The 27,985-nt window shown below is 37.0% G+C and overlaps 1 protein-coding gene and 1 pseudogene across 2 annotated transcripts in view; one reads left to right on the top strand and one right to left on the bottom strand.

Annotated features, from left to right (window-relative positions):
• asic1b (acid-sensing (proton-gated) ion channel 1b) overlaps nucleotides 1–27,985 on the bottom strand; it is a 335,432-nt gene that overhangs the window by 66,036 nt on the left and 241,411 nt on the right. The gene's annotated exons all lie outside the window — the stretch shown is intronic.
• Nucleotides 19,935–20,042, top strand: LOC115420263 (uncharacterized; annotated as a pseudogene).

Here is a 27,985-nt window from a genome sequence, read left to right as displayed (position 1 = left end):
TGTGTCACCGCAAGAGAGGTGGTGGAAAAGAAATGGTGCGAAAAAGGCAAGAAAAGAAAGAACAAAAGTTTGAATGAGAGGTCCATTTTTCATTCAGATCTTTCTTGTGCTAAGAGGATAATTCAACTTTAATTCAGCTTCATTAAATCTTTGGTGTTTCCAAAAGTTTAGAACAAAACTTTTCTTCCTGAGGAAAAATTAAGAACTCTGAGCTCAGCAATATGAAAAGGTCTGACAGGGCAGGAGGAAGCTTTAATATTTACCACTAAGACGGGTCCCAGGCAAGCGAACAGTTTGGGGAGATGATCTCATCACTGCATTTGGAGGTAAACAGAAAACTGAAGCTTCGTGGAATGTGACAGATACTGCTTCTGTAGTCTAAGGGATAACTGCTACATGCACTGTAAACCCCAATAAGTGAATTTAACTCAGAAAAATAGTTGACTCTGATTACATCAAAATTTTTAAGTAATGTAACTCTAAACCCGTTGCCTTAAAAAAATTAAGTAATGAGCAATGAAAACTTGAGTGTATTAAACTTAAATGTTTGATTTGAATAGAATTGCTGTTTTAAGTACAACACACTAAATGCCAAGTTAATTTAACTTAAAATTTGTTTCAATGTCAATTGCTTTGTATAATCTGTAGCTTAATATCATCAGTTCATTATACTCAATTCTAAGTTGATTTAAATTAAAATCTTGTGCAATATAAATTTCTTTGCATAACTATTAAACTTAATATATTGTAACATGGATGGAATTTAAGTTAGCTTAGTTAAATTTACCAGCACAGGTAGTGCTTTTAATTTGGTAAAGCATAAAGATTTACGCTGCACATGAACAAATTTGGATGAACAGGAAAGCCATTGTTGGGCCTATGGCTCTCACTCATGGTGCAGCTCTACAAAAATACAAAAACAAACACAAAAAGGCTAATAAACATTGCCATACACACATTAAGTCAAAATTAACACTAACACCACCACCCCGTTGAACCCCTGCACAGAAAAATAACACATTTTCAACAACATGCCCAATACCCACAATGCAATGCAGAGATTAAAAAAAAAGGTGTGGTCATGACTAAAAACTTAGTGATTTAAATCCATTCAACTTAAACTCTTTTTGTACTTCTGACTATGTCTACAAATTAGTAGAATATACTTAACATTTTATAGTAATGTAATAAAACTGAAATCATTTAAGTACATTGTAATTAAGGCCTTTTAGTAAATACAAAGTCCGGGTTTACAGTGTGCGGATCTGTTTGGTGATATTCATGATCATATGCAACTGTTTATTCATCTGCAGTCATTTTGTCACTGAAACAAAAGGAAAAGCTTGTTGCTTGAAATATAGAATAATGATGAGCCTATGATACGCCTATAGTAGGTATAAACAAAGTGGTGGAAGTCACTGCAGTTCCAGTCACTGAGCAGCAGAAACACCATCTGTCCTACTATCAGTGTTAGACACTCAGTAGGATAGAAGAAATTGAATTCAGGGGAAAAAAAACACAAAAAAAAATCTAAACCATCTGAAATGGACAGCATGTGATTATGTAGAAACAAGTCTTTTTGGTCCACCAAGTACTAAATTAACTTTACATCAGTATGACAGCTTACTGGTAGCAACGAGAAAGTACTAGTGACACTGTTTAGCCAATACATTTACATTCCTACTTTCATCTTAAACCTTATCTGACATTAAGTGTCATCAGAAAATGGACCCCCCCCAACCAATTTGACAAGTGGCACTTATTTCTATTCTTTGCTTAGTTTTACACAGCACTTCTATTATGGGAATATTTCGCCTTTATTCAGGAACGTCTGTGTAAACAAAATGGTGGATCATTTGGTCCCACCTTTATCGCGGGTTTGTAACGCCTCTGGAGGTGGTAACAGAGCCGTGATAAAGGTGGGATCATGATTCCAGAACGCTATATAAAAGGAACACCTCTGGTTCCGCAACCAGGGTGGGATGTTTTAATGACGTATTGCGTGTGCGACCACTGCACTGGGGGGATTGTAAAATGAGCACCGGCTGTATACAGTAAACAAACATATCAACGTGACCAGAAAGATGTCAAACTGGGGAGACACTGAGACCCACGAGCCGTTGTGGAACAGTGAAAGACGGGCCAACTCTGGAGAGGTTCGCAACGCCGCTATGCTCGGGGTATTTCCAACACGCAAGTTATACGTCACACTATACGCTGTGCTGTGTCACTGCCCCTTTGATTAAGGAACACAGGTCCACTCTGTAAAAGTCCAGCCTGTCTTACCTCTGTTACTTCTTTGGCTTGGCTGGGTAAATTGGTCAACGGTGGCAAAAAGGTGGGATCACATTCTCATTTTTTTTTTCCAAGATCTAGTAAAAGTGGCTATTGACTCAAGTCACTGACAGCAGAGGAATCGGCTAATGTCAGAATCTGATGCCTTAAATAAGTCTTGTTGCACGGTTTTTCAGTTTTTCTCTAGAAACATCACAGACAGATGGACACGGTGACTATTATGTCTACCCACATTATATATACTAGCGGCATTGTACCCATGGTGCCATTGTACGATAGCGCCCTCCCGTGGTGCAACAGCAGCATTGTACCCGTTTGCCCTCCTGTGCTGCAACATCGATCACACACTGAGAGGACATCGGACAGACACAGAACGCGCATTATTATATAGATGTGTGTGAGATAAAAATCATGGCATAATGTTAGTTTAAAGCATGTTTGCCATGACCTTTATTTTATGAACATAACACATTTTGATGAGGACTGTAACAATATCATTAGGCTAAGATGATGGTTAACACTGCACAGTATTTTTTTTTTTATCCCCCAGTCATATGTTGGCACCAGTAGTGGTATAGTTACATTAGTTATAGTAATTTAACACCAGGAAGTTAAAAGCCTGTAGTAAACAAACATTAGCTTACTGGAGCTAACAGCTATCGGACAAAATGCTTACATAGTAATTAACATCAGCATGTCCAGACCAAGGTTCTAATAGTTTGGGATTTTTCATTATAGTTTAGTTTTATTTAGTTTTGACTTTTTTCTCTCTAATTCAGTTAGTTTTAATTCGTTTTTAGAGCAGGTTTGATAGTTTTAATTAGTTTTCATTTTTTAAAAATGCTTAAGTTTAGTTTAGTTTTAGTTTTAGTATTAGTTTTAGTTGTGTCGTATCTTTTATCTTCTTCGCCGTCGTATTCAAATAAATCCCAAACAGGACTCTGCTGCTTTCTCCCAACTTTAGTCTCCATGTTTCCAGGTAGAGTGGGAACCAGAAGACGACTCTACAAGACAAGTGACCCCAAGTGATGGACCGTGAAGTGTCATATGGTGCTGCTAGCTAAAACTGCTAGAGCGAAATAAATCAATTTTGTATTAATCCGACATTTACAAAGACAAAAACGACGGGACTTTTATCCATAATTTTTATACGTTTTAGTTAGTTTTGTAAACACACAATACAGTTTCAGTTACTTATCGTTTTTTTCTTTTAATTATAGTTTTTATTTATTTCAGTTAACAAAAATGTTTTTTTAATTCTAGTTTTCGTCATTTCGTTAGTTTTCGTTAACCATAATAACGGCAGTCCAGACAGACTTTTTGCCTCAAAATAATGGTGTAATGTTTCCAGTTGATTGTGTTTCAACTCTACATGGACTTGTATTTCTGCTGCGATTTTCTAAGTTGATGGTACCTACTGTGCTTTATAATATGTCACATTCACTCACTCGCACATGCAAACACATACATATTCACAAACAGGTGCAACAGTCAATGGAAGCAACTTTAAGTTCAGTGTCTTGCTCAAGGACACTCCAGCATGTTGTCAGCATTGAACCACCAACTCTCCATTTAGTGGATGACTCATTCCTCCCCCTGAGCAGTAGCTGGACAAACCATGTAGTTCACCAGGGTCGGGTGTAGAGGGCTTTATTCATGCCAACAACTGCCTGTAATTCCCACTGGATTTAGGTTTTAAAATAAACAGTGGATAGTGAAGGGGATGGGTTTGTGTATTTTTCAGAACACAGTTTGTTTAATGTAGAAAAAAAAGTCTAAGGTGACTTTAATTTAAGCAGATAATCCTGTTCTAAATGCAGCCGACTTGTAGCCTGTTGTGCCACTCAGTACTGGCTGAGAGGGATTCTGTATGCCAGTGCGTACCCTCTGTTGGCCCAGAACAAAGTCAACGTGGAATGGAATTGGACATCTGTGATCATAAACCTGAAGAGAACGTGGTTTACAGAGCAGTGTCTGTTTCACTAAAGTAGTGGTGTACACTGTTGTAACTGGTGTAGAAAAGTCGCTTTACCATTAACATACATTCAACATTTAACTAAATCACATGAATTCAAATAGTTTCAAATCCATATGATGATCATGTGACCACATATGCTCCTGTCTACAGATTTTCTCGGCATATTTTCTTGCCCTTGAAGACCTAGAACTTTTTGGTGGTAACTTTCCTCTACATTTAATTTGTCTTAAGTGGTATGTTCATATTTATTATTTTATCCTGTACATTTTTCTGTGAAAATCAGGTATCCTTTTTTTTATACTTAATTTATCCATCAAAGCTCAGAGTTAATTCAAAAGTTATTATATCAAAACAGAGAAAATTGACAAAAAAGGACATTTCAGCTAAATACTATATCATTAGCTAAAGGTAAATACAAGCATCTACATCAGCTGTCATTTGTCAAACTCCATGGGTTTTACTGATGAATCAATGTTGCAGAAGGTGACAGTATTTTTTTTTCTTTTAACTTTACTGACATCTTTTTTCTATAAAAGGGAATTAACATCATTAATGAAAAGAGAGTAACAGTATTTCCATGTTTACTATGAAGCCTTTGAATGCACAAATGGGTCATATCTGATGACACTAAAAAGAGAAACTACATTTTACCTGCAATATTTCAATATATTGAAAGTACTAGTGATTCAGAAGTTATTAAACATTTTAGATCAGTAGATGCTTTTGGCTGTTTAGGTCTCTGAGGGTAAACTTAGGCTAATAAAATGTTGAATGTTATAATCTACACTGTTGGAGGGTGAAATATAGACTGGTAACTGATGGTAGCTTTACGGTGTGTATAAACTATAATATTCTTGACCATACTTTAAGGTCAAGGATTGTGGATCAGGGTTTTAGCAGGTTTACAAAAACTTACTATGAGACTTTTTTCCCCCTACATCATTATGAGTATAATTTAAGATCTATTTCATGTCCAACTGGTTACTTTTGTTAGTTTGATTTCGACTTTGGTTAACCCATAAACACCCAGTGCTACTTTTATGGTAGTTTCCAAATGAAATTTTCTCTGTATTGAACCTTTCTTAAGTAATTTATCAGCATTTATGATAATATTATCCTCTGTATTTTGCATTTTTTCAGTGAAAATCATGTATTTTCCTATATTTTATTTATTGATCATATTATTGTTGATAAAAGCTCAGTTGATGGTTATTACATCAAAAACAGAGAAAACTGAAGAAAAAGGGACTTTTTCTGAAAAATATACCATTAACTGAACATAAACCAAGTATCTCCATTCACTGTCATTGATCCAACTCCATGGGTTTTACTGGTGAACCAATGTTGTAGAAGATGATGGTGTTTCCACGTTCACTATGGAGCATCTGAACGTCCAAATGCACTGTAACAAATTTTACCGTTAAATAACAGTAAAATACTGGCAGCTAGAGTTGCCAGCATGTTACTGTTATTCTACAGTACCTCTACTGTAATCTACAACTACAGTTTCTTACTGTAAAAAGTATTACGGTACTGGGCTGTACATAATGTACCTTTTACAGTGAAATACTGTTAGCCACAGTTGCTGCATTTTACAGTAACTACTGTATTCCAAGAAACAATATATTACTGTCAGACGTATTTAATGTCATATTTACAGTATAACACAGCGAAATGCTAGGATTTTAACATTTCAAATTACATTTTAAAATACAAAATCATGAACATTGCTAGAAAAAGCTCAAACAAAAGATGACATTGTTATATATAACCATGTAAATTGAGACGCTGTTTAGTTACGGTGTCCACTTTGCAGCTAGCAAGTATGCTTCAACTTAAATGAGCTGCATGTTTGCTACATACGGCTAACACCCCGAAATATTAAGCAGTATTATCACGCATGTTATACCGTGCAAGTTGCGTCCAGTGTGAATACAGTTTCTGGAGGCAATTTAATGTTTAATGAACCCAAAATGCCATAGTTACGTTGATAAAATCACAATTACCTTGATAAATGAACAACTGGAGCAGAATGGAGTTATGGCAGTGTTGGTAGAAAAGCATCAGGTGGCTCCGTTCCCGTGCTGTATGGGGTTAAGTATGGGTGAAAATAGCCATCCTCAGTTATTTTCTCTTTTTATTTTTTTCTTCTGCTTCGAAAATGAACCACTTACCTTTGATGCAGCAAGTCTATAGTAAACATTTGTTGGATTGAATCTTTTCTAAATGAGCTGGTGGGATTTGATACCAGATGATTTTGTTCAGAGCAGTTCTGGGCGGACAGCAGTGGAGGAAATGAAGAAAATACTCTATGATACTGTCAAATTTTGCAGTAGCTTACTGTTTTAAATTTGCACCTTAAAGACCTCATTATTTACAGCATTATACTGTATTTACAAATAACAACATGATACTGTATAAAATTTACTGTTATTTACAGTAATTTGTTACAGTGTGGGTCATATCTTTTTAAAAAAAAAATTACTGCAAGAAAAATATTGTGACAGAGGTAACAAAAACAAACAGACTAAAAAAGTTCATTAGACACAGACATAGAGCAAAACAAAGACGGGTGCAAACAGAGGGCTATTCACAGGTGTGTGTATATATGTGTGATTATTTATGATTATTTTCTGCGAGTTGGGTATATTCAGCTAGACAGAAGAGGGAATGAAAACATAATTGACAGTCTAATAAGTGAAAAGGTCAAAAGATGTGAGTATACAAAAGCGAGAAATCAGTAAAGGGTTTTAAATAACAGTATACAAAGAAGCTTAAGGGAAAAAAAGAAAGAAAGGAAATGAAAAAGGAAAAAGGGAGAAAAAAAAACAAAAACATCAAAACAGCAAAATCAGTAATCCCAAATACAATAGTAGTGACAGCCTTTTCTTTCTTTTTCTTTTTCTTCCTCTCCTGCCCCCTCCCTCCTCTCCTCCTCTCCTCCTCTCTTTCTCCTACTGTTATTATCACTCCAATTTTCTAGATTTTTATTATATACATTAATTGACTTTTGTGTTTGGAGGTGGTAAGGCCAAGGACTTGAGCTCAGCTGCCGACAGCCCGGAGGTGGCAGCAATCTGAGCAAGCTCACTTTCTACCCCTTTAGAGCAACCCTGTGACCTAATTAGGAGAGGGTCTGCTCATTTGGCTGGGTAGTTTGGGTCAAATGGGTCATATGTAATGACAATGAAAAGATGACAAACTGTATTTTACACCAAATATTTACATGTATTGATAGGATTAGTGGATCAACGGGTATTAAACAGTTTAGGTCAGTAGATGATTTTGGTCAGCAGTGATTGTTTGGGTCTTTATGGGATAAACATCAGCACAAACAGGCCCCTAACTTTTCATCTGAAGTGTCTCTTAATGTAATCTCTTAATCCAAACTGCTTAAATTAATTTAATAACCCCTTTAGCCCTATCAGCCCGCCCGCGGGCCGAAAAAATTATATTAATATTCATCTACTATCAAAATATAATAAATTAGGACAATGAATGTTTTTTTCACCTTTTGCTCAAAGTTTAGACCCTAATGTTAATAAAAGTACAACAAAAGTGTATTTTAGTGCAAACTTTAATGTTCAAACATGATTTTTAATCTTTGTGGGGTGAAATATACGTTATTAAAAATCTCCGACACGAACAATTAATTTATGCATATCATCGTCAATCCAGCCGAAAAAAAACAGGATAAAAAACTCCAATTTCTCTTTTAGTTTGTTACAGTTTACTCAGGCATAGTAATAGATACAATATTTTAGACAACGGGAATAGATTCTGTGAGGTCTGTAAATGTCCATAGACACCAAGAACATCCATATGAACCTTATTATTGGGAAGGAATTCTTCATTTACTTTGGGTATGTCTTTTTAGGCGTTTTTCCCCTAAGAATATGGTCAGGGTTAAACAGGTTAAGAAGTCTTGTCCTTTTCTGTCCTTGATGATTTTACAGGTGGGACCCAGCTCACCTATGCAGGACAAATAAAAATCCTCCCAAAAAACACATTTAAAGTTGCAACTTTATACAAGTAGTATTAAGTTAGTAATTCCATCCATTTTTAAGACCTGTCAAAATCACGTATATGTAGAAAACATTCCAGATTATTGGATTTTAGAGTTTTTAAGGGACTGCTTTAAACCCTGGTGGATAAGACCAGGCTGTTAACAGGGCTTTAATTTCTCTCTACACCACGTTCCCGGGTTCATACAGGATGCAGCCTGCTAACTCGTGTTCTTCACTCTCATTTGTCGGATGGGTGTACAGATTCTCATGTCATTATGTTCCTCAGAGGGCAATCGGGTCTTCTACTTCAGTGATTACTCATGTTTTAACGCTGAGGCTGTCATGATGGGATAGCTGCTCAACTGTGCGCTTATTACGGCAGTCACTGAGATGCCACTTGAGTCACTGCGCTAAAGATGTACCGGATTAAACGCACCCTGTATTATGTGCCATGCAGGACACTGAACGCCTGTGAGGAAGAGATGAAAGATGTACGACACAAACAGGAACAATCTTTTTTTTTCTTTTTTTGTTTTCCAATGGTAAATCAGGAAAGTAAACACAAACACTGTGGGTAAATGTAGATTGTATGTAACTTGAAGTATATGTGAATGAAGTGGGCGTCACATCTGAATTCAGTGCAGATGAATCCTGACACTTTTGGCATTTAACAGCATTTTGTTCAATCCCTGTTTCCTCCGCTAACTCATCAAGAGACAGAGAGAGAGAAAGACATATCGGAAGGGAGGCTCTGTGCAACAAACTAATCCGTCTGGGTGAAGGGATAATGATGTACTTGCTTGACAGAGAAACACAATCCCACCGCAAGTGTGAGAACAACAGAATAACAAATGTATCCTTCTCTAAAAGTGCAGCTAAGGAGTTTTACTAATGAACCCATTATGAAAGCAAACAGGGATATTTGTTAGGGAACCCTGGGCAGATGGGTTTAGACGATTAATACCCCAGCAAGTAACTGTACGACTGACTGGATATTAAAACAATCTGATTTAAAGAGAGGATTTAGGGGGGGACGTTGCTTCAAACACACCTTTTATCGATTCAATCACAGTAAATAAGCTAAAATAAAGAAGATATCCAATAAAAAAGCAGCCTCCTTGATTAGTATTGGGCAAAAGTTGCAGACTTTAGCTAAAAGACTATTGATTTTTCGGTACTGTGTGTACTTCCATTGAGTCTATAAAAGTGCCCAGCTGCTTAGACATTCAAAGGTCACTGCATTAACGATAAATACATATGACATTTCTATAATTGTAGAGGGCCATGCTTAAATTATAAGTGACAGTGTCTCTTACAGAATTACTGACTATTACTGAAAAATATCAGCTTTTTTCTGTGATATCATTGAAACCAATCATAAAGCTGTTTAACAGAAAACTGATGGGGCTTTTGTCAACACACTGACAGGCTGCAGGAGCAAATTTATAGAGGCACTTTTCAGCTTAAACCTCCCGGCAGTACTACAACGAAACAAAAAGGGATGCAATTAAGGAAACATTTTCGGTCCACAAATGTCAGTACCCGTTTCAAACTGATGTCATGAATTCCCATCTCAGGCTATTAAACAACACAGTATGTTAGTTGCTTCATCGCTAAGAGCTAATGTGAATGAGAGTAATCAGTAGATAGCTGTTTTCGGGAGGGATTTTTTTGTGTTGACAGTTCCTGCAAATGAGAAGAGGACTTCAATTTCAATCAGTGTGGCAAGCGAAGCAGAGCAGTGAATGCTTAAAAGCCAAGTGAAGATGAATGAAAAGGCACCAACAAGCACAGAAATGTAATAGCTGCCACTTGATGTCATATCTTATCAGTCATTTTCAAACGCTGGCAAAGATTACACCTTTTGGCATGCAGTGTCTGAGCTCTACTCTCACTCTGCATGCTAAAAGTTGAATTACACGCTAGGTTGAACTGCATGCTGTATTTTCCTTCACAAAAACACTTTAACCATATAAACTTTAGAACTGACATGCGAAGAACTTTGCACGCCATTAAGAGGTATCGTTGCCAAGGTGGTTCAAGGTTGATCACAATGGAGTGTCTGTTTGTCGGCAGGACTGTCGCTGACTTTCATGAAACTGGGTTGAAGGGTAGGACATGGGCTGAGGATGAAACCCTTAGATTTCAAAACAGGTCCATAAAAAGGCCCAAAGGCTGGAACAGTAGAGACATTAGGGCTGTCCACACCACAAAAAAGATACCTAAAGCAACAATAGCTTTAAAAATCAGTGGATGTTGGAGTCTACAATGTGATAATAACAAGTCAACATGTTCAGAGTGATCTGAAGAACAGAAACACTGACGGCTAAACAAATAATAATGATACACATCACATTTAAGACGTCATGTACATTCACTACACTTTACTTGACTTAATTCCTACAGTATTTATCTTAACCCTTTCATGCACGAATTATGAGAACCTTAATCAAAATTTTTTCCTGAGTGTTTTTATTCTTCTTCAGGCATGAAAAAAAACAATGCGATTGAAAATTTTCTTCTGAAAAATAAATTTTAAAAAATAAAATAAAATAAAAATAATTTAAAAAATTGTAAAAAATACATTAAAAAAAAATAATAATGAAAAAAAAAACAAATTCTTATCAACCTATTTTTCATGAAGTTGCAAAAATGTCCACTCAGCTGGACACCACACGTTTAATTTTTGACGCAAAGAAACATGTATTTACTGATACACTGTGCGAAAACTATGAAATTATTTCTTAAATGTTGTTATTCTGATGTTTTGTCACATTTTAACATACTCACTTTATGGAGATTATATGCAAAAAAAAAAAAAAAGTAAATGACAGTCTACCAACAATAACAACCGCCTGATTTACACTCAAACATGTTAGTGCAGGTCAGGTTTATCAAGAACAGCAAAGTTACAGTAATGGGATGAATTGCAGTGTATGAGATGATGCATAAGCTTCCACTGTGTTGGCTGATATGGAACTGAAACAACTAAATCCTTGAAAATACGATAACTGTCCACAGTAGTGACCACTATGCATGAAAGGATTAATCTCACTAAAAAGACACATGAACTAGAAAAGCACTCGGAGAGCACAGACCTCCGCCAAGGCAGATCAGCCCCACCCCCACCCCACCCCTTTGGATCACCACCAAAATTTAATCATTTGTTCTTTGTGCTAATATCAACATTTCCTGTAAATTTCATCAAAATCCATCCATAACTTTTTGAGCTATCTTGCTAACAGACAGACAGACAAAACCCCCCCCCCCCCAGTCCCCCCTGATCACCACCAAAATTTTATCATTTGTTCCTCGCATCAGTATCAACATTTCCTGAAAATTTCATCCAAATCCGTCCATATCTTTTTGAGTTATCTTGCTAACAGACAAACAAACAAACCCTGATGAAAACATAACTGCCACCGTTCCCTGGCGAAGGTAATAATGACAATTTAAAGTCACTCCTACTGAGAAGGAGAATGAGAAATACTGTGTATTTCAGTAAGAGCACTTAGAATAATAGAATATGTTCAAAGACTTATTAGAATAATACTACTTCCTTTGTGGAAGAAGTTAGATCCACTTATTTTCTTGTTCCACAACATTATTAAATGATAAACAAACCACAAATTATAATCTGTGTTTTTCTATGAGGTTTGTCGAAAATATTATAGCACTGACCGACTGTCAATTCAATTTAATTCAATTCAATAAAAAAAGGCCTTACAAAAAAAGTTTATATTGCCAAAGAAAATTGTACATTCCAAGGTGAAATGTGCTAACATGAATAAGGTAAGAGTACAAATTTAAGAAGAATATTAATATTAAAATAAAGATAAGGCATTTAACCCTTTCATGCATAGTGGTCACTACAGTGGACAGCTATTCAAAGCTGTTCTTTTGTATATTTATTGGTTTAATTGTTTTAGTTCCATATCAGCCAACACAGTGGACACATATGCATCATGTAACTGTGCTGTTCTTGATCAACCTGATCTGCAATAACATGTTTGAGTGTAAATCAATCGCTGATTGTTAATAGACTCCAATTATCATTTTTTTTCTTTAACAAAATGGTCTTTTTTTGTATATTATCTCCATGAAGTGAGTAATAACTAGTATTAGAGTATGTTTAAATATGAGAAAACATCAGATTAGCAGCATTGAAAGTGTTTTTATGTCATAGTTTCACAGTATATCAGTAAATACATGTTTCTTGGCTTCAAAAATTAAACGCATCGTATTAATTTGAGTGGACATTTTTGCAACTCTATGAAAAATAGGTTCATAAAAAGCTGTCAATTGCATTGTTTGTTTGTTTTTTTCATGCCTAAAGAGGAATAAAAACGGGGGAAAAATCATGATTAAGGTTCTCATAATTCATGCATGAAAGGGTTAAAATACAACAGCCTATATATATATATATATATATATATATATATATATATATATATATATATATATATATATATATATATATATATATACATATGGACATTAAGGCTATTAACAGTCTGTCTGTCCGTCCGTAGATCCATGTGTCTGTCTGTCTGTCTAGGTCTTTGCTCTTTGAGGACATTTCTACTTAATTTTTGTAATGAGAAAAGGCAGTGACATCTTGTGGTATATGGCTGCTGAGAGGCTGAGGCTAACCTTTGGGGTGTTACTGATGGGCATGCTCTTTCTTGGTGAGCACTCTGGGCGCTGAGACACTTGGCAGTTCATCAAACTGTCAGTCTGGGTCCAGATCACAGTTGATCTGCCCAACTCAGACCTTGACATCTGTAGTGTCAAACTACACGCTACGTTGAGCAACTCCACCCAGCTGTCCTCCTTATACCTATCTCTTTAATCTCCTTCGCTGTACTCACTCTACCTCTGCCATTACCTCTCTTTCTCCTCTGTTCATTTTTAATATATACAGTACAGTGCCTATCTCTTTGCTATAGTTGAGACTTTTTGGTAACACTTTATAATAAGTACACACTATGAAGCATTAGTTAAGCATGAACAAATACTGAATTCATCATTTATAAAGCATATTTCTGACATGAATACTCATTAATATATGGTTTATCAGCACAGTTATAAATGTCTTACTCATCATTAATAAGCTCATCTACAATGTGCTTAATGATTGTATTTTCATACTTTATAAATTATGGATTCACCATTTAAACATTTAGTATTCAGACATGTACTAATAGTAAGTGAATATGTCAGTGTGTATTTTATTCTAACTCACACATTTATTTTCCAATAGATGTCTTATAAACAGTTATTAATACAAGAATTCATTATTTCAGGTAGTTATAAAACACTTACTACTCATTAATTAAGTTTATGGTGTGAGCTCATCTAAAGTGTGCACTATCGATGCCATATAAAGCACTTACAAATGAGATTTAAAGGTTGGCAATACCTAAAGACTCACAAAAGTCTCAGTTATTCTAACAAAGGAAAGACACAGCACATGGGATTATCAAACAAACTGCATGATTGAATGATGAGTGATTACGAATGATGAGTAAAACATTTATAACTGTGCTGATAAACCATATATTAATGAGTATTCATGTCAGAAATATGCTTTATAAATGACGAATTCAGTATTTGTTAATGCTTAAGTAATGCTTCATAGTGTGCACTTATTATAAAGTGTTCCTGACTTTTTTCCTTCTCTTCTGTATTCTCTGTTAAAAGTCAGCCCTCCTCACACACACCTCACTTCTCTCCTGGCTCTCCCTGTTCCTCTCCTTCTGTGATCTCCATATTCTCTCTGCTTCTCTTCGTTGTTGCCGTCTGTACTCGGTCTCCTGCTGGGAACGTTTGGTGCCAACGCATCCACCAGGGAAAAAGACATGGAGGGGCTGAGGCGGCAACAGGCGCTGCAGAAGAAGAAGCTGAAAGACACTGTGGAGGCACGAGGAGGTGGTGAGCAGCAGCAGCCAGGGGCCCCGGAGGTGCAGGGGCCGACAGAGGAGCAGGTGGTGGTTTACAGATACAATTTTGAGGATAATTGTGTACATGATCGACTGTAAGGGACAAATGTCACCAAGGCCACTTCTCTAATAGCCTCTCAATCGACTAAACACCATGTCAGTATTTTCCGTGCCTCGTGACACGTTTGTGAGCAGATGGCAGGTGGGGAACAGTCAAACAAAGCTGAATATTGTGCGACGCTGTCAACAGCACTCTATAAAATGTTATGAAGAGCCACATTTTGTGAGAGCAGCAAACGCATGTCCTTGAATTTTAAATCCTAAAATTTGACTAAAGCACTGTAATCAACAAGACACAGTATTATGATAATTCTATGCTCTGACGCAGCGTCGAGCACAAAACCTGTATACAACAGACACATTCAATGCATTTGTGTGTTGCAAAATCATAAATCCACTAGAGATTGTAACTATAAAGCTAAAAAGAGAAATGATGCTAAGTTAATCTCAACAGAGGCGATTTCTCATAGACTGCAAGGGGAGCTCGGCTTCCCCTAAAATTACGAAAATTAAGTGGTTAAATATGTATGGTTGTGTTGACATTTCATTGACTACAAATGTGTTAGAACACGTTCATCTAAAAGATGAGTTCGTTCAGAATCAGCTTTATCACAAATTAACTCGACTCGACTCAATGTTGTTCACTTCTCATACATTCCCGTTGCGCTGTTTTCTCATACGATCTATGGTCGATGCATTTGCCCGTAGACGCCCGGTGTCCATGCACTTCAATGGGACTGAGTGGAACAGTTTTTTTCATTGCCTCAAAACTGGATGGCAATTGGATAAATGCCATGATGTTGTCCCGCCCCTGGACGCTCAGCGTCTCTGGGGGGGAATGGAGCTGTGGGCGGAGCTCGGCTGGGCTGGACACTGGGCTGCCATGTGCTGATTGGAGGATCAGTCGAAAGGCTGAACCCCATTTGATTGACCGCTATTTTGAGATCTACTCCTTCACTGACAGTTCAGTTTAATACCGTCGCACATTCTACTTGTGAAATCGAGAGAGAAACCACTACGAAATTACTTGTTCATTTCTTGCACTGTAAATAAAACACACCCATTGTACTTTGTTTCAATTTAATATAATTTCAACGTTTTCTTGTTTACTGGGTACGATAAGGTCACTGACCATTTTCTTAAAAAGGAACGGAGGGCTGAACTTATGTTTATATAACCTGACTTTTTTTTATGTAAGCCGACAATGAGCGTCTCTGAAAGACGAGCAGCCGCGACTGAATCTCAATAATCGCATTTTGTAATCGTACATCTTATTTATTCAAGAAAGAGTTTCAAAGTAGGATTTCAGTGATGTTTCATCATCAGGGTTTGACAAATAAATCAGTGCTGTTATGCAGTAACACTTGGATCTGAACCTTATTAAATAAATATCATCTCATGTATATATGTCACTTGATGTTGAGTTTTTACAATAAATTCTTGTTTTTAATGACTTACCAGCACGTATCTTAAAGTTTCCCCACATCATTATACAAGTAGGTCACAGGGAACAACAAGATTTGCTGACTTTCCAGATGAAAATTTAATTAATGTTAATTATGGTTCTTTATTATGGATTTTTCTCGGTTTATTGTCAAATAAAATATAAATGTACTCTTATAGAAACAGGTCATTTTATAGATGTTAATGGTTAAAAATAAGCCATTGTAGATGTAAAAATTAATTTGTTATAAACCTCTAAAAGTCCATGATGATCTATTTTCGCATTGGTTGTGCATTAGAGAGTCTATATGGCTGTTTTAGGCACAGTGTGAAGCCTTTGAACTGTCTGAAATCTAGTGCATAAAGAAGTGCCTTCAGAGGCTTTTGCTATCTCTGCCATGAAAGCTCTTCAAATTAATAAGCTACAGTAACCTAATATTATACTTCAAAAATGATGTTTAAATACTGTGAAAAAACTGAGAACATTTGGGGAAAAAATACCTGAAGCTCTGTCGATGTCTTCTGAATACTAGAGCCTCAAAAACCACTTTTTATGTCAGCTGCAGCAACATGTACAGTGACCTGTAATCCATCAATGCTAATCTGAAAATGGATGTTGGAGTCATACAGTATAAGTAAGTAGCATTGCACGAAGCAGGTTTATATTTACAACCCAAGGGGCAGTAAGAGTAGCCGACTACACAGGGAAACACAGGATGACACAGCTAATTCATCTAGGCAGCATCATGACAGCTGGGCTGGAGAGAGTTTGGGAAGGGGGAAATGGTTCTGATGAATGACTTTCAGAGTGCGGCCGCTAGCTACGGCAAACAGTCTCCCAGTCCCCACAGTCCCTGATGCCTCCTATTTGCCGCTCAGGGAGAAATGGATGAATAGCCCTTTGTGAAATAAATGGTCCCTTTCTGTCTGACATTTACAAAATGAATGCTTCTTGCAAAACTGGATCCATTCATTTTTTTTATTACTTGTGTTGCTAGGTTTGTGTCATGCCCTTGATGATTATGTGGTTGTTACATGCACGTGCAGAAAAAAATTATTTAACCCATAAAGACCCAAACATCCAACATCGACCAAAACCATCTACTAATCTAAAACGTTTAATACCTGTTGATCCATTAATATCAATCCATGTAAATAATTGGTGTAAAATGCAGTTTGTCATCTTTTCATGGTCATCAGATATGACCCATTTGGACGTTCAGTCTCCGTAGTGAACGTGGAAACAAAAACATTGATTCACCAGTAAAACCCATGGAGTCTGATAAATGACAGTGGATGGAGACACTTGTTTTTATGTTCAGTTATTGATATATTTGCTGGAAAAAGTCACTTTTTCTTCAGTTTTCTCTATTTCTGACATAATAATCCTCAACTTTCACCTGAGTTTGTATGAACATCTATATGATCAGTAAACTGAAAAAGTGGAAAATACAGAGGATAATATTAGAATAAATGGTGATAAATCTCTTCAGAAAGGTTAAATAGAGAGGACTGTTAATTTGGGAACGGCCACAAAAGTAGCAAATGTGGGTCTTTATGGGTTAAAATCTGTGTGGGAAAGGTTCTGATAGTGCTGCAGTTTTGACAAATCTGTAGCTGTTTGGTTTCACTACACACCTCCTCATAAACCATCACTGTACTGCACTACCACTGCTACTGTAAATAGACTGACATGTACACTTTATTTATTCCTATTCTTATTCTATTTTACCTCTTTTTTCCCCTTGTTTTTAAAAAAAAAAAAAAAAAAGCATGGTATTTAACAAGGTGAGAGAAACAGTATCTCAATTCTCTGTATGTCCTGTACATTTAGTGAATTGACAATAAAGAATCTTTCAATCTTGAATTTTATGAAAAACTCTACACTATTACCTATATAAATACAGTCAACAAGCAGTAAATAAAGCAACCAACATAAGTGTTTGTTTGATTTTCCTTTTGAGAGAAAAGGTAATGAGTCTCATGTTTGTGTATCACGTTCAGATCTGTGGTCAGGATGTTACCGTTGGTGTCTCCAAGCGTACCTTAAACCCAAAACTATAGAAATATTTTCAAATCAAAATAAATCACACAGTATTAACCTCTTTGTTCTGTCACAAAAGCAGAGTTAGAAGTGTTATCTTCATACTTGAAATATTCTAACTGAATAAGGCAATGAAATCAATGGATTTTTTTTTTTTGCACTCAAAAAGGATTAAACCTGCAACAATCAACAGAAATATTGAATAACTGATTAGAGGTGAACTACCAAATTAATCATCACCTTTTTTGATTATCTATGAAATTAGTTTGAGTATTTTGTTTTGTGACGAAAAGCTTCTTAAATATAAAAATTTCATTAAATACTAGCTCTGTGACAGCAAACTGAATACCTATCGGCTGTGGATTAAACAAGACATTTGCTTTGCAGAAACAGTCATTAACATTTTTCATCATTTTATGGCATTTTATAAACCAAACATGTCACATAGGTGAGGAAATAATCAACAGGTTAATCAACAATATCTGAATATCTTCCATATGATGTCAAGGAGTACTCTTGAAAAGCTGTACGTGCTTTACTTTAAGAAAATAAACCAGGCTGCATAAAGTCACCAGCAGACACAGCTATTAACCTTCTACTGCGTGACTCTAAAAAACAGAGAAGAAGAAGTAAAGCACTGTGTTGCAATTATAATTGTTTTACATGGATGAAACCAATCACCTCCTTATCGGCTTCTTCTGTGTTCTAGCACATTATGACAACACTAGTGTGTTGACCCGTGGGGAACCATGGGTAATATTAATACCGATATCTAGGACTGAAGTTAGTAAATGCGTCATTCCTGTTTTTAACTTCATTTCCCATCATGCAGTGTGGTACTGCGCTTCTGGTCAACCAAGTAACGTGATTGCAAGGCTATTGTATTCCAAAATGACTAATATCTCCCAAAATATTGGTCCTGTTAAACAGTTTAAAAAGTCTCAATTTCTCAGAACACACACACACACACGCACGCACACACACACACACACACACACACACTCTGTGAGACCTTCCAGTATTATGATATAGATTGTATTTATTTATTTATGCATTTATTTTTTTAACCTTTATTTTACCAGGTAGGTCAGCTGAGAACCACTTCTCATTTACAATAATGACCTGGCCAAAAGGCAGCATAGTAGTCAGAAAAAACTGGAAAAAAAACCAAAACAAACAAACTCAGAAACAAAACAAAGAAAAAGTTACAAGTTAAAAAGTCACATGACAAGCTATAATGATGCTAAAAGACAGTATTATTTACAGTATTTACAGTGATTTATTTATTTATTTAACCTTTATTTAACCAGGAAGTCCCTTGTGATGAAATCTCTTTTTCGAGGGAGGCCTGACCGACAGGCACATCAGCACAATGCAAATGAACTAAGAGAGTATAAAACTACATACAATTAAGACAACATAAAATGACAAGACACACAAAAGCTAAAAACCAGTTTAAGAATAGCAGTTACACACTTCTGTTAGACAGTTTGATAGAAAAGATTTGAAATCACCCAAGGTAATGAAATGCTGAAGCTGAAGTGAGTTTTGCAAATTCTTCCATGAGCAAGGTCCATCATAGGAAAAAGCTTTTTTTCCAAGTTCAGAGTGGACTCTGGGGACTCTTAAGGAGCAGCCGATGTGATGAGCGGGAGTTGTATCCACTGGTAAATGGAGACAGGAGGCGACAGAGATAAGTGATATATATTTGTGGAAGACACTGGAGATCTGTCATATGAGTTTAATGTTTGCCACATCAGAATTAAAACCATTACCTATGAAATCCATCTTAAATGAGTGGACACACTTCTCTGCAGAACTTAAGAAGATTTAGTTTCTGAACGTTGCCGCTTCCATCAACATGTTACTTGTTTTCTTACTTAACCCATAAAGACCCAGTGTTACTTTTGTGGCAGTTCCCAAACAAATTTTTCTCTAGATTTCACCTTTCTTAAATGATTTATCACCATTTATTAAAATACTATCCTCTGTATTTTGTGTTTTTTTCAATGAAAACCATGTATTTTCTTGTATTTAATTTACTGATTATGTAGACGTTCACAAAAACTCAGATGAAAGGTGAGGATTATTGAGAAAACTGAAGAAAAAGTGACTTTTTCCAGCAAATATATCAATTACTGAACATAAAAACAAGTGTCTCAAGTACACTCAGTTTAAGATTGTATAAATCTTTTGCCTTTTACTAAAGAGTTCCATGGAGAGGTGCAATAGAAGTTTTACCCAATTTTTTGATGCTCTGCAAAAGCGGGGCGTAAAAAAACAAAACAAAACAAGTGTCTCCATCCACTGTCACATGATCCAACTCAATGGATTTTACTGTTGAATCAATGTTGTAGAAGATGACGGTGTTTCCTCATTTGTTATAGGGCCTCTAAATGTCCAAATGGGTCATATCTGATGACCACGAAAAGATGACAAACTGCATTTTAAACACCAATTATTTACATGTATTGATATGATTAATGGTTCAGAAGTGAAAAAATATGTTAGATCAGTAGATGGTTTTGGTCGCCAGTTGCTGTTTGGGTCTTTATGGGTTAAAGTTGAGTTCAGATATAAGGGACATCTGCCACATTATACATCTACCAGGATGGAGAACGATGCAACACGCTCAGTTTTCTTTGTAATACAGTCCACACTTCTAAACCAACATCAAACTCAAATGGCAACAGCATGAACAAAGTTTGCCTCCCTGTGTGCAGTTACACAACCTCTAAATTGGGCTTGTTTTAGAGAAAATAAATGCCTCAAGCGGTGCCTCCCCAAGAGAATAGTTCTATGATAAAAGAGCTTTATCCCATCAAAATATTATACAGAATTTGCTTTTGATTTTGAAGTCAGCATATGTATGATCAACAAGCAGCGATATCCTCAGGAGGTGCTCTATCACATCCCATTATATCAGTCATCATCCAGCTTAGAAACAGTTTACAATAACAGGATTATCAATCAGGCTGTTCTTCACCAGAATATTCTAAAGGGAAACAATGAAACATTATCCTTATTCTTGGCCCATTTGTTTTGCCTTTACTAAAGCTACCTCGCAGACATTTATTCATTTCCAAATTCTGTTTGTTCTCCTTGTCCAGAAACTTGTTTTGCAGCAAATATTCTGGCAGCTTGTTAAAGCGCTGACGAGAGGTGAGTGTGTGCATGTGTGTGTATGTTGCACCTTACATCAGGGGGATGTCAGACACGCAGCGAAAGCAGGGCTAACGAAGGAGGGTCGATGGTAGTCAAACGGGCTGACAACTCCCTGAGCATGCTGACACACACACAATAACATGCACAAACACACACGGAGAAGAAACTGCTAAACAGGATGAAACAGACCGTCTAAAGCCAGCTGCACTGTGGGTGCACTTAAATAGATCTTTCACTTTGATTTCATTTTAGTCTGTGGTGTAATGGTCCCCATGGAGATACATTTACTGAAAAGCAATATGTTGGCTGATGTATGTTGTGTATGCGTGCACTGCAGTGGCATGTATAAGGTAAGTAGTAGGCATACTCGCTAATTGCTTGGAAGATATATTTGGCATTTCCCTTAATAGCTTCTGGTCTGAAGCTGCTTCAACAATCATGTCCTCATATTAAACCTCTGAACTGAGAGGTGGCAGGTTGATTTAAGAGCGCTCGTGTCCCTGTTGATGTCTATATTTCTTTCAGTGTGAGCACAATGTTGTTTAAGCAGATGTTATGGGTGTTAAGATTTGCATCAGCCGTGCTTATTAGGTTGTGGAGCGAAATAATATAATCAGCTCCGCCTCCAGTATCATCCCAAGACCCACAGAGACTGACTCGGAGATCATGGGATGAAACAACAATCGCTCAATCAATAGACCTTCTGCTAAGATTAGTTGAGGGCAGACCTGTTTACAATTTTGAGCTCATTTACATTTGAGGCACTGCTTTTACCCCGAGTGCCTCACAGTGACTGAGCAGATATGTGTTCAGAGTCTCAAATGACAAGATATTTTTGAGGACATGGTGAATATGCTGATTAAAAGGAAGAAAATGGGGATATTTATATGTAGGACAAAGGACAGTCTGTGTCACCCACAGCCACTGGTATACCTTAATCAAAAAAGCCATTAAAAGAAAAAACAGGAATTTTCTCTAGTCTATTTCAGTCCAAAACGATCATGCTAGTGGATAAGTGCTCTTAGAGTTTCTCTTATACGGAAGTCCCTTTGATAAGGTTTTATTAGACCTAAGGCTGTGCATCAGTTCAGTTCTTTATTGATTCCTGATCAAATCTCTGTATAAAAAAGTAGCTGGTTATCACTGAGAAGACATTATGTTCTCTGACTCTGAAACAGAGGAGAGAAAATGCCTTTGACTCTATGTAGGTGTAGTTTAACTGCTGTTTTGCATTGTGCAAATGTCAGAAAAACAGAAAAATGCATCTAGGACCTGTTTCTGGTTTCCATCCATACGCAACACAATAACCTTTATCTTGGCCACTGAAATACATTCATTCCAAGGAAAAGCTGCACCATGAATACATCTAAAAACTACCTCAACAACTGCCAGGATGAAAACCTTCAGCTACTCACTCACATTGCTTAATATTTATGTCCTCTGTATAAAAAAGACAAGAATTGTAGTGACGTGCTAAAGGGAAGCTGCCACTGAATACTTAATCTTGACATACTATTTAACTGACAGAGGTCCAGTCTCCTTCTTTCAGTATTCACGTTTGTAAAAAGCAGATATGAAAGCCGGCTCAACTCGGCTGTTTTTACAAAACAACACAGAGGTAAGCTGAGGTAATATGCGCTGCTGTGCTCAGTGTAGACTCTGATCACTTCTAAATGGAGTCCTGCTGACCACGACAGAGAAGAGAGACATGACACAGCAAACACCAATTCAGCCTTAGACACATGCTAACCCTATCATAGCCATGCCAAGCACTCTCCTATCACACACACGCAATTTTATTCACTATACAATGAGCATTTTTCCTTTTTGTTTCTGTTTTTCTTTTCTTCTATATAGGTTGTCAGTAATAGCTTTTTTATTCTTTTTCTTAAAATGGGCTTAGTATAACTGTGTCTGTCTGCATAATCGTACACTGAAACAGACGGAAAAAGCCGGAGGCACGACGATGGCATATGAACAACAATCCAGTGCTCTTAACCCTCTGGTATTCCATCCAGCAAGGCCCTTACTAAGCACCAAGTGTGCCATTGTGGCACACTTCTGGAATAATGTCAAAAACATTTTCATACAGTTTGTTTTTAATTCTTTTACACTTTTTTCTATTTCATCAACTTGAGCCGTAAATAAAAATACCAAATACTCAATAATTGTCACATTTTTTAACCCTTTAAATGCCGTGTTTGTAATGTAAACTAGAAGCACTCAGAGAGCGCAGACCTCCGCCAAGGCTGATCAGTGGCCCCCCCCGTGGGCCCTCCCACCCCTGATCACCACCAAAATTTAATCATTTTTTCCTTATCCCATTTCCAACAAACCCTGAAAATTTCATCAAAATCTGTCCATAACTTTTTGAGTTATGTTGCACACTAACGGACAGACAAACAAACAAACCCTGGCAAAAACATAACCTCCTTGGCGGAGGTAACAAACCAATTTTTTGGATGCAAAAACACAAAAAACTAGAAGCACTCGGAGAGCGCAGACCTCCGCCAAGGCTGATCAGTGGTCCCCCCCGTGGGCCCCCCCACCCCCGATCACCACCAAAATTTAATCATTTCTTCCTTATCCCATTTCCAACAAACCCTGAAAATTTCATCCAAATCTGTCCATAACTTTTTGAATTATGTTGCACACTAACGGACAGACAAACAAACAAACAAACAAACCCTGGCAAAAACATAACCTCCTTGGCGGAGGTAATTAATTTTTTTCAATATACTACATAAAAAGTGGACTACATATTATTTGATTTTTGCAGCCTGGCATATGTCAATGATTAACTCCAACATGAGTTAATGTGCATTATTATTTTTGGCGCTAAGTCAAATGTTCAAAAATACTAGCATCTGTCACCAAGTGTACCAAATGCACACCTATAAATCAAACTATTAAATATTATATATTGATTTATTTTTTTGCTCTAATTTGATTTTATTTTTGTAAATCAAGGTCATCCCTAATCATACATATCAAATAATCATTCATTTTATATTTTTTTTAACCCTTTAAATGATCTTTTTTCATCATGATGTCACTACATTTTTTGATGCAAAAAACACAAAATATATTTTGTTTTTTTTTTCAAAATACCACATAAAAATTGGATCACATATTATTCGATTTTTGCAGCCTGGTATATGTCAATGATTAGCAGCAACATTAATAATGTTAATAAATTAATTTAGACCCTCACCTCTCAAATGAAGCCCAGATATCAGTAAAAGCATGATTTATGCCTTACTGGCTTTCGGATCAAAAACAGTGGTTATAATGGAAGAAATAGTGCATTTTAGGCACACTTGGGAGACATATGCTAGTCTTGTAATTTTCTTTTGTTTACAATGTGCAAATTTTACTTGGTGGCCAGAATTTTAAAGATCATGCACAAATGAACAACTTTTGAGTTCTAACCTTATTTAAATTGTCAAAACTAATATGAAGTTTTTGAACACAAAGTGCAAAGTGTGCCTAAAAAGCGCACCCGGATACCGGAGGGTTAAAGGGGGCTATACCTTTCTCCTCTTCACACCTCCTCTGACATCCATTTTGTACATTTTGAGCCAAGTGTTTAATTTAAGCTCTAGTGTAAAGTACAGGAGAACAATCCTGTAGAAGCCATTAAGTCCCTCTCATCAGCCTAATTACCAACTAGTAAGTAGCCATTGGCCTTGTGCAGGACACTTGTCATATGTCTTATTCATATATAATAGCTTCCACAAGACTGCAGTATCCCTCATTTACACATCATTAGGCATCATTTATCTCAGTCCAAGAATAAATGAAACTTTTATCCTTTCATTTATGCCACTTAAATGATTAATTAGCATTTTTGGGACTACGTGTTGGCTGCTACTGAAGAGGGGTTAGCTTTGTGTCTTTTCCAATTTCAGCGACCCAGGTTTTATATCCCACCGGACTTGGCGGCAGTGTACGCCGCTGTCACCAGTCCACCACTCCAAAGAAGACTGATGAGACGTTTAATTAAAATGGTTGCATTTGAAAACATTGATCCATCACTTGGATAGCGGTATGAGTGAGGCCTCTCGCTGTAGTGAGCTGAGAAAGATTTCCCTTCTCTTTGTGTACATAAACAGTGAGAAAGTGAGGAAGAAACACAGAGAGAAAAGGGAGAGCTAGAGATTTTTGTCAAGGCCGTTTACAGTGAACAAACCTTTAGCTCATGTTTGATTTGTAATATTTACTCTTTAATCCCCCTACACACACCGCAAATAGAGCTAATCCCTTAGGAAAACACTTCTTTCAAAAATGCAACCACCCCGTTCCCACTGACAGCAGCTACATGAAGCTTTAACTGGATAGCGGTCACTGCAGCTGTGGGCTCTGATGTTGTGCTGTAGTGGGAATCAAAGGGCTCTTTAGAAATAGGATTAAGTGTATTTCTGAGTGATTTCTCCGAAACAGAAAAAAAGCAAAGTAGCAGTGTGCTGTATCTCAGTGCCAAGAACTCCATCAAAGTCAGTTTGGGATGCAAAATAACTGTAAAACACTGCCCCCTTGTGATCATTCTGTGATACAGTCGTATTCAGTACATGCAAGTCAAATCATACAGACTGAAAAATGAAGTGCTGGGGAGGCTTGAAAACCCAGTGGATGAAGAGGATGAGTTGTAGAAGTACTAGTTTGGCTCATTAGACTTTTCAACTAATTGGAAACAGAGATTAAGAAAATAAGGTTTTTGTTCTCCAGAACTGATGTTGCTTAATTAATGTGTAGCCATACTAGCCTGCAGACAAAAATAACCAATACATTTAATACCTGTTCATTAAAGAGGGCACCTCTGAACCTGTGATGGCTGAAAACAGCCAATAATGGCCAAAAAGATGAGAGAAAGTCACACAGAGAAAGATCTGAATTTCAGTGTTAGCATAAATATTTAATGGTCTTGCGCTGTCACCTCTCAGAGGTTAGAGACAGAGGTGCAAGCTTCTTCAAACTCGATGACTCTAATGAGCCCTTACTGACCAAGTTTGCACTTCATCAAACTCATTTCCATTACAAGAAATCTGAAAACCATTATTTCACTCCAATTTGTCCACAAAGGGTCAGGCTAAAAAACATTATAACCAACGCTTCTGCTCAGATGCTGCAGTTTGAACTCACTGAGAACATATAGATTAATTTGTGTTGAATGTTTATCACCTGATGAACCTCAACTCCAACCACTTAATGAAACCGAGAGAACCAAACATTGATCAACTCCAAGAGAAGGAATGTAGTAATTCCAAATAAAATATATCACAATATTATAAACAGAGGCACAGAAATCAATTTCCATTTTAGGGAGTGACAGTTTAATTATCCTAATTGCAGAAGGTGTCGAGTAATTGCCGCTCCAATTGTCTACACTAGGCGTTGGCAGCACGCTCTTCAGAGCTTTGTTCTTTGTTGGAACACACATTATGATACACTGTTTTTTCTCGGATAATTTACAAACATCTAATTTAACACGGCATATGTTACGCCATAATTACATTACATTTTTCCTGATACAATCTCTTCCCAGTGGCTGCTTTGAATAAGCGCTGAAGCATAACAAGTATTTACAGCTCAGAGCAAGATGTTGGCGAGGCCAGTTCTGCCGTTCACTTTTCTTCTTCTCTGAAAATATTTCCTCCCCGTTTGTCTGCCTTTCCATCTGTCTATCTGTTAGCGGTTCAGCTCAGGGAATACAAACTGATGCTCTTCAGGAGACAGGAGAAGGGCGTAACTAGAGCCACTGGCCGATTCTGTCGACAGTGCTGAGCTTGGGAGAAAGGCAAGCTGTATCTAATGGGCTGGGGATGGAGCAGGAAGCGAGGATTTGGATCATTGCTCTGAGGGGGGCTCACATTCTGCTCTGGGACAGAATAGCTGCAACTTGAACCGTCTATCTGCAGGGCATTAGTCAGCCTCCACTATTGGCCCCAGTCCTCAGCAGAGGCTCACTGCAGACTGCATACACACACTGACAGACTCCGACACATCAGCGAACAGACACACAAGCACCGGACTGAGACGGTGGACGGAAAGATGGAGAGACGTGGGACTGGACATAACGCCCCAGAGACTAAGAGAGATGGGAAACAATCAATCAGCTCGCCTCTGTTCTCCAAACACTAACAATGGAGTCTGCGGGGCCATTAGTGGCTCCTTAGCAGATATAATAGCAGGGGTTCAGTATTCTCCACATTGAGATCAGCACCACTGCCAACTGCTACATTATGCTAAATAAATACACTCTATTGATTTGCTGTTCAGAAGAAAGGATAACAGAAGTACACAATGCATGCTGTTAAATGAGTCAGCCTGTGCTATAGAAACAACTACACCATCACTACTATGCATCTCAAGGGCACTGCTAACCTGTTAGCTACGAGGAGTTTTGGGAGATTTTTTTTATGGTGTGTCTGTTAAAAAAGCTTTTCTTTTATTGTAGAGCAGTGGTTCCCAACCTTTTTTGGCTTGTGACCCCATTTTAACATCACAAATTTCTGGCGACCCTAGACATTCAAAACTGAGACTTTTTTTTTTTTTTTTTTTTTTGCTAAAATTAAAATGTTTTTGATCATGTAATAGTTGCTATACTATGTTGCAAATAAACATTAATTTTAGATGACAATTAGGCTGTATAATGTATATTATTATGGACGGAGGCAGAAAAGTAAGGTTAAGATTACTGCACAAAGTGAGAATTTTATTTTCCTTGGTCAGGATATGTACAGTCAGTCCAACTTCTATTTACACGGCTACAAATTAATACTGAACAAACAATAACTCAAACTATGAATTATGAAAGAGCTGCAGCATCTTAAACTGACCACAATGAACATTCGACAGATAAACAGTACCACAGTGCTTCAGTTTCAGCTTCAGTTTGTCATGTCTTTTCTGTATTGTGACTGTCTCTCTCAACTCACCATATATTTTTTATTAGTAAGTTTTTTTATTTTTTATTTTTTATCAATTATTACAAATTTCAGGCAACCCCATTTCAATTCCAGCCGACCTCACGTGGGGTCCCGACCCCAAG

Source organism: Sphaeramia orbicularis, chromosome 5 (assembly GCF_902148855.1).
Source record: "Sphaeramia orbicularis chromosome 5, fSphaOr1.1, whole genome shotgun sequence".
Classification (NCBI taxonomy): domain Eukaryota; kingdom Metazoa; phylum Chordata; class Actinopteri; order Kurtiformes; family Apogonidae; genus Sphaeramia; species Sphaeramia orbicularis.
Note: the sequence above shows the minus strand (reverse complement) of the source record. Positions and strands in the feature narration are given on the sequence as shown.